General features: G+C 36.5%; 1 long non-coding RNA gene across 1 annotated transcript; it reads left to right on the top strand.

The window, feature by feature from the left end:
* The first annotated feature begins 3,802 nt into the window (after window positions 1–3,802).
* Window positions 3,803–4,195, top strand: LOC146746168 (uncharacterized). The gene is made up of 2 exons (XR_014929123.1): window positions 3,803–3,897; window positions 4,078–4,195. It is a non-coding gene; the product is annotated as an uncharacterized LOC146746168 (long non-coding RNA).
* Window positions 4,196–8,610: the final 4,415 nt, after the last annotated feature.

The following is an 8,610-nucleotide window of genomic DNA, read 5'->3' as shown; positions in this document are numbered from 1 at the left end:
AGATTGGAAACAAATGATGTACAAAATGCAATGAACATTGCAAGTTTTGTCTGATGTATATCTCAATATCTCGAAATGTTAGAGACAATGTGAAAATAAAGAAATACAGTGTCTTAAAAAGTACTTGTTGGAATCTAGAAACATTAAACAATGACTGAATATGTTTTATTGTAACTTATGGAATGGGCTGCTGAAGTGTCAAACAAAATGACAGTGAACTTAATCTGTCAGGAAAACTTTGACATGAACAATTACCACTGATATATGCAAACAAATATTTGCACATGTCAAAAACGTGTCAGTGGCATCATACCCTCAACTGTAATCGTTGGTTTGGTTGCAGTTGTTAGCGGTAGTTAGTAGTAGTATTTAGTGGGGGTCAGTAGTAATCAGTGACAGTTAGTGATAGTTTACAGTATTTGGGGAATTCAGATAATTTCAGTAAAATCCAGTGTAGCGAGTTAGTGACAGTTAGTAGTAGTTAGTGGTAGTTTATAGTAGTTCGGGAAGTCTGATCATTTCAGTACAGAGCAGTAAAGTACAATATGGCGCAGCTATGATTAACATTAGAATAAATCAATTCCAATGAAACTTTGATTTATAATAATGTCGAATATTGTCTTAATTTAGCCTCTTAAACACGCCACCCCCAATAATATTGACTGACAAGTGATCGGTTATGTTACAAATCTGCTATATTATCGGCTGGTGTAGCCCTGACCACCAACTGGGTAAATACAACGAGCATAAAATACTTCTCCTTTTTTACAAATCATTAATTTTACCGCAAATTACTTATTGTCTCGAGATATGGGGTAACACATATCCATCATTACTTAAACCAGCTCATCATCTCCAATAAATAGTTGTTCGTTTAATTACTTTTTTTTTTCGTACCCCATACTGCTCCCCTATTTCAAAAACTTAAATTCAGTCAACTTATTGCTTACCTTCCATGTCATCTCTCTTTCATCGGCATTATATTCATACTTGTGATATTATTTTATTATTAAATGTATTATTATCTGTAATTTTTTTTTAAAAATTCTGTAATATTGACAAATAATTCTGCCACTTGTTGGGCAGACGCTTTTTTCATTTTCCTCTTGCAGTTACTGTTTTGAAAGCATTTACATATTATTTATTTAATGATTTATATTTTTCACTTGCCAGTGTGTTTACTTTAAAATGGGTCACTGACCCGACTAGTTCAGTAGAACTATTTCAGTGACCCCCACCACAAATTTCTTCGTTTTATTAGTAACGTAGTCATGTAATATTGACTTTGTAATCGTTTGTGTGTGGTGAAATAAAAATGCAATTCAATTCAATGCTCAACGTCGTCATTTAAAAACGTTCTAATGTTATTCAATCGGCCAACAGAAACCTCTTGTTTCAGTTTGAACTGTGAAATTTATATATTTTTTTAAATGGATGGAATGCTTTTGTTGCACCGAGTGTATTGGTTAATAATATTTCAAAAAATGTGATGCATACACAGGCCAAAGATGGTTATAGTGGTACCAGTGACGTCATAGCCCAGTTGTGTGGCAATCAATCAGATTCATTCAGTTCCACTGATAAGTGGATGCGACTAGGATTCAATTCCGACGACGTCATCGACAACAAGAACTATACCGGATTTCTTTTGGAATATTCAAATTCAGGTAAATCATAATATAAATAAATATACATTTATTTATTTATAGAATATAGAGAACCATGCATTTGTTGTCATGTGTTTGTTCGTTACTTATTTTACTATATACTTGCGGTTGTTGGTTGGCATACCGTCGCAATGTTGCTTAGTCTTGTGCACAGTTGCAAAATTTTTAACAACGGCGATACCGAACTCCGAACAGTTTGATACACGCTACTTCAATCTCTTTCCCATAAGTCTTTGCGCTTTACGCAATAGTACCTCTGCCACAGGCACGGCCATTTTCCTCTCGTTTTTTTTCCATATGAAACCGAACTACAAAAAGTTGAAAAAAACGTGTGTGTCATCCGAACTATTTATTAATGTCAGACTTCAGTAAAAACGTAAATACGAACCATTTCATCGCGAACTATGTTTTGCAAGGTAATGTTATTGTAGTGGAATGGCGCACGTGATACACTAAATCTTGGAAGAAAAACGTCCTGTTATCGAATTTAGTTGATAAAGAAACATTAAAGACTAATTTCACTGAAAGGGGTTTCCTAACATTTCCGTTTATCTTGTATTCTGGTGAATATTTCAATACTATTTCTGTCTCAATCAACGGCAAGCTTAAGATCTCATGGTGCCAGAGATATATTCATCGAAATTAAACTGCGTCGGAGATTGGCGATTGACCACACAATTAAGGGGTACCTGTGGCAAAGGTACTTTTGCGTGAAGCGCAAAGGCATATGGGATTTTAACGACAGGTATACTGTATGTGGGATTTTACCGAACTAACTAAATAGTTTTTCATTGGTCCTCAGAACTTATCTCAGAGCTTTCTTATATCTGAAAACTAATTGCGTACATTAGCGATAATTTGGCACATGCGCTTATGTAAATGGGAACAACTTGGCTTAGATAAATGTTTGTTGTAGAATTAATAAACAAACAAACAAATAAATAATTAATTAAATAAATAAATAAATAAATAAATAATGTGATAATTTTTTATTCTTAGAAATAACACCCTGTGAGTACGAACCGTGTGAGAATAATGCCACATGTACTAACTTATTCATGGACTATATATGTACATGTCGACCGGGATTTACTGGAAGACAATGTGAAAGCAATATTGATGAGTGTGATCCGTTGCCATGCTATAACAATGTCACGTGTGTTGATGGCGTTAATATGTATACGTGTCTGTGTCCATCTGGATTTGAGGGCATTAACTGTGAAATAGGTATGTATATATGTATATGTCTACTATGTGGCAAGTATATATGCAAACTGTTTAATTAGTTTTTACATATATACTTATCATCTTAACACGAAGAGATAAAGTTAGTACATATACATGTATATGTCTACCTGGTTTTTGTGTTGTTATAATCGTCGTCATCGTCGTCGCTGTTATTGATGTCGTTGTTTTCGGCACCGGACAGGATCTTTACAGGTATAGTAATAATTAAGGATGATATTATCTTGCGTAAAAAAATGTAAGTGTATAATTAGCATTGGCGACTATGTTTAGAGCATTTAGTGTACCCGTGGAGCAATTAGTATATCCTTTATTCAAAATAAATAAATCGAGTTAAATATATACCTTGATAATTTATGGGTTCCAAATTCAATATTGTGAATGTAATACCTACTGCTGAAGTTTCATATAAACATTCTAAAATTATCGTTTTAAGAATATTGTCTGTTTAAAATGAAATTAACACGATTTAACTTTTAATCATCTGTTTTACTTATTTGATATTTAAGTGTATTTTTAACGCTCCAATCATGAAAGAGCAAACAAAGCCGGGATAATTCATACCAGGGTATAATTATAATAAACGAAGGATTATTTATGACACGTACTTATTGCTTGATGTTCAAACTTTCGCAAATATTGAATGAATTTTTTTTGAGTCAGAATGCCGTGATCGTCGATTGATATAATACGATGTAAAACAACGAGACAGTGCACAGGTAGGTCCATTGCATGCATGTATTTGTGTGATTACCACCGTGTTTGTACATATAGGCCGGTAAACAATGCCAGAATATATTTGCGCAGTTTACTGAGCTGTAATAGCCTCAGGATCAGAGCGTTATTTTATCATTCGCAGATATCCCAGAATGCTTGCTAGAACCGGACCAACCACCTTGCCATAATGGAGGCACATGTCTCGATGAAATCAATAAATATTCTTGTATTTGCACAGAAGAATTCAAAGGACCACGATGTAAAACACGTGAGTATTTAATTAAAAACAACTTATCGTGGTTCATGGGTCAGCGCCGTTCTTATACACAAAACCAACATGCGGTTAAACCAGTGTAAATTGCGATATCAGAAACATTTCATAATATTTTTTGTTGAAACACACGGGTCATGTGACTTCAATATCACATTGTCTTATAATATTACTTAGCCGCCAATATACCGATGTGTGAGGCCGGATATGACATCATCGAAGGAAGTGGGATTTTTTGGAATCGTACAGATGGAGATACGATAGACGAACAGCCATGCCCGCCAGGAATATTAGGTAAGTCATTCATGAAAATTCAGGAGAAATAAATGTGTCACCTACTTTAACATTCTTGCGATAGACATGATAATAAGAACAATTTGCCGAATGTACCGAATACATATGACAAAAACGAAACTGGAAATCATTATCCTAAAGATTTCCAACGCGTACCAGTTTTGCTCTTCAGTTGAGGTATTTTGGAAAAATTCACAAACCCTCTTCCAAGAAAACTATTTAAAAATCGGGGCTACATTGTGATATATGTCTTGGGGTACTCTAACCATTCTATAGTTGAGTATTGTGCCATGTTTTTGAACAGATCAAATGATTAATTTAGATAATTTTTATAATGAAAGCAAATCGAGTGATTCACATTTCAGTTTTATAAAATTCATATCAGCTCTTATTAATTAATTATCAGACCCAATGTACGTTAATAATATTAACATTACTTCACATTTTCCGCTCATAGGCCGTGCTACCAGGTTATGTGTCCTCGTTAATTGGGAGCCCCCTGTTGCAGAATGGGATAACCCACAATTAACATATTGCGTGAGTCCTGAATTCGGCATGCTTAAAGAAAAGGTATAGTTTTTCAATTACTTTTAGCCTGCCTGAACAGGAGACAAAAATATTTTTCAATGTTGACCTTCGTGATTCATTTAACGTTATTCAATAATAAATGTTGGCCTGCATGGTTCATTTGACGTTATTCAATATTGACCGATTGACATTTATGGTTCATCTGACGTTATTCGATATTGACTTTCATTGTTTATCTGACGTTATTCGATATTCACCGGTTGACCTGAATGGTTCATTTGACGTTATTCAATATTGACCGGTTGACCTGCATGGTTCATCTGACGTTATTCGATATTGACCGGTTGACCTGCATGGTTCATCTGACGTTATTAAATATTAATCTGTTGACCTGCATGGTTCATCTGATGTTATTCGATACTGACCGGTTGACCTGCATGCTTCATCTCACGTTATTCAATATTGACCAGTTGACCTGCATGGTTCATCTGACGTTATTCAATATTAACCTGTTGACCTGCATGGTTCATCTGATGTTATTCGATACTGACCGGTTGACCTGCATGCTTCATCTCACGTTATTCAATATTGACCAGTTGACCTGCATGGTTCATCTCACGTTATTCAATATTGACCAGTTGATATGAATGGTTCACCTGACGTTATTCAATATTGACCAGTTGACCTGCATGATTCATCTGACGTTATTCATTATTGACCGGTTGACCTGCATGTTTCATCTGACGTTATTCAATATTAACCGGTTGACATGCATGGTTCATCTGACGTTATTCAATATTGACCTGTTGGCCTACATGGTTCATCTGACGTCATTCAATATTGACCTGTTGACCTGAATGGTTCATCTGACGTTATTCAATATTGACCTGGTGGCCTACATGGTTCATCTGACGTTATTCAATATTGACCAGTTGATCTGCATGGTTCATCTGACGTTATTCAATATTGACCTGGTGGCCTACATGGTTCATCTGACGTTATTCAATATTGACCAGTTGATCTGCATGGTTCATCTGACGTTATTCAATAATGACCTGTTGACCTGCATGGTTCATCTGACGTTATTAAATATTAATCTGTTGACCTGCATGGTTCATCTGATGTTATTCGATACTGACTGGTTGACCTGCATGGTTCATCTCACGTTATTCAATATTGACCAGTTGACCTGCATGGTTCATCTGACGTTATTCAATATTAACCTGTTGACCTGCATGGTTCATCTGATGTTATTCGATACTGACCGGTTGACCTGCATGCTTCATCTCACGTTATTCAATATTGACCAGTTGACCTGCATGGTTCATCTCACGTTATTCAATATTGACCAGTTGATATGAATGGTTCACCTGACGTTATTCAATATTGACCAGTTGACCTGCATGATTCATCTGACGTTATTCATTATTGACCGGTTGACCTGCATGTTTCATCTGACGTTATTCAATATTGACCTGTTGGCCTACATGGTTCATTTGACGTCATTCAATATTGACCTGTTGACCTGAATGGTTCATCTGACGTTATTCAATATTGACCTGGTGGCCTACATGGTTCATCCGACTTTATTCAATATTGACGTGTTGGCCTACATGGTTCATCTGACTTAATTCAATATTGACTGGTTGATCTTCATGGTTCATCTGACGTTATTCAATAATGACCTTTTGGCCTACATGGTTCATCTGACGTCATTCAATATTGACCTGTTGGCCTACATGGTTCATCTGACGTTATTCAATATTGACCAGTTGATCTGCATGGTTCATCTGACGTTATTCAATATTGACCTGGTGGCCTACATGGTTCATCTGACGTTATTCAATATTGACCAGTTGATCTGCATGGTTCATCTGACGTTATTCAATAATGACCGGTTGATCTGCATGGTTCATCTGACGTTATTCAATAATGACCTGTTGACCTGCATGGTTCATCTGATGTTATTCAATAATGACCTGTTGACCTGCATGGTTAATTTGACGTTATTCAATATTGACCAGTTGACTTGCATGGTTCATCTGACGTTATTCGATATTGACCAGTTGACTTGCATGGTTCATCTGACGTTATTCAATAATGACCTGTTGACCTGCATGGTTAATTTGACGTTATTCAATATTGACCAGTTGATCTGCATGGTTCGTCTGACGTTATTCAATAATGACCGGTTGATTTGCATGGTTCATCTGACGTTATTCAATAATGACCTGTTGATCTGCATGGTTCATCTGACGCTATTCAATAATGACCTGTTGACCTGCATGGTTAATTTGACGTTATTCAATATTGACCAGTTGACTTGCATGGTTCATCTGACGTTATTCGATATTGACTGGTTGACCTGCATGGTTCATCTGACATTATTCAATATTGGCCGGTTGACCTGCATGGTTCATCTGAGGTTATTCAATATTGACTGGTTGACATGCATAGTTCATCTGACGTTATTCAATATCGACTGGTTGAGCTGCATGGTTCACCTGACGTTATTCAATATTGACTGGTTTACCTGGATGGTTCATCTGACTTTAATCAATAATGACTTGTTGGCCTACATGGTTCATCTGACGTTATTCAATATTGACCTGTTGGCCTACATGGTTCATCTGACGTTATTCAATATTGACGTGTTGGCCTACATGGTTCATCTGACGTTATTCAATATTGACCGGTTGATCTGCATGGTTCATCTGACGTTATTCAATATTGACCTGTTGGCCTACATGGTTCATCTGACGTTATTCAATATTGGCCTGTTGGCCTACATGGTTCATCCGACTTTATTCAATATTGACGTGTTGGCCTACATGGTTCATCTGACTTAATTCAATATTGACTGGTTGATCTTCATGGTTCATCTGACGTTATTCAATAATGACCTGTTGACCTGCATGGTTTATCTGTCGTTATTCAATAATGACCTTTTGGCCTACATGGTTCATCTGACGTCATTCAATATTGACCTGTTGGCCTACATGGTTCATCTGACGTTATTCAATATTGACGTGTTGGCCTACATGGTTCATCTGACGTTATTCAATATTGACGTGTTGGCCTACATGGTTCATCTGACGTTATTCGATATTGACTGGTTGACTTGCATGGTTTATCTGTCGTCATTCAATAATGATATGTTGACCTGCATGTTTCATCTGACTTTATTCGATATTGACTGGTTGACCTGAATGGTTCATCTAACGTTATTCAATAATGACCTGTTGGCCTACATGGTTCATCTGACGTTATTCAATATTGACCTGTTGGCCTACATGGTTCATCTGATGTTATTCAATATTGGCCTGTTGACCTACATGGTTCATCTGCCATTATTCAATATTGACCTGTTGGCCTACATGGTTCATCTGACGTTATTTGATATTGACTGGTTGACCTGCGTGGTTCATCTGACGTTATTCAATATTGACTTGTTGACTTGCACGGTTAATCAGACGTTATTCAATACTGACCGGTTGACCTGAATGGTTCATCTGACGTTATTCAATAATGACCTGTTGGTCTGAATGGTTCATCTGACGTTATTCAGTAATGACCTGTTGGCCTACACAGTTCATCTGACGTTATTCAATAATAGCCTGTTGGCCTACATGGTTCATCTGACATTAGTCATTATTGACCTGTTGGCCTACATGGTTCATCTGACGTTATTCAATATTGACCTGTTGGCCTACATGGTTCATCTGACGTTAATCAATATTGACCTGTTGACCTGCATGGTTCATCTGACGTTATTCGATATTGACCGGTTGACCTGCGTGGTTCATCTGACGTTATTCAATATTGACTTGTTGACCTGCACGGTTCATCCGACATTATTTGATATTGACCGGTTGACCTGCATGGTTC

This window comes from Saccoglossus kowalevskii, chromosome 4 (assembly GCF_978046115.1).
Source record: "Saccoglossus kowalevskii chromosome 4, keSacKowa6.1, whole genome shotgun sequence".
Classification (NCBI taxonomy): domain Eukaryota; kingdom Metazoa; phylum Hemichordata; class Enteropneusta; family Harrimaniidae; genus Saccoglossus; species Saccoglossus kowalevskii.
This window is presented reverse-complemented; position numbering and strand designations above follow the sequence as displayed.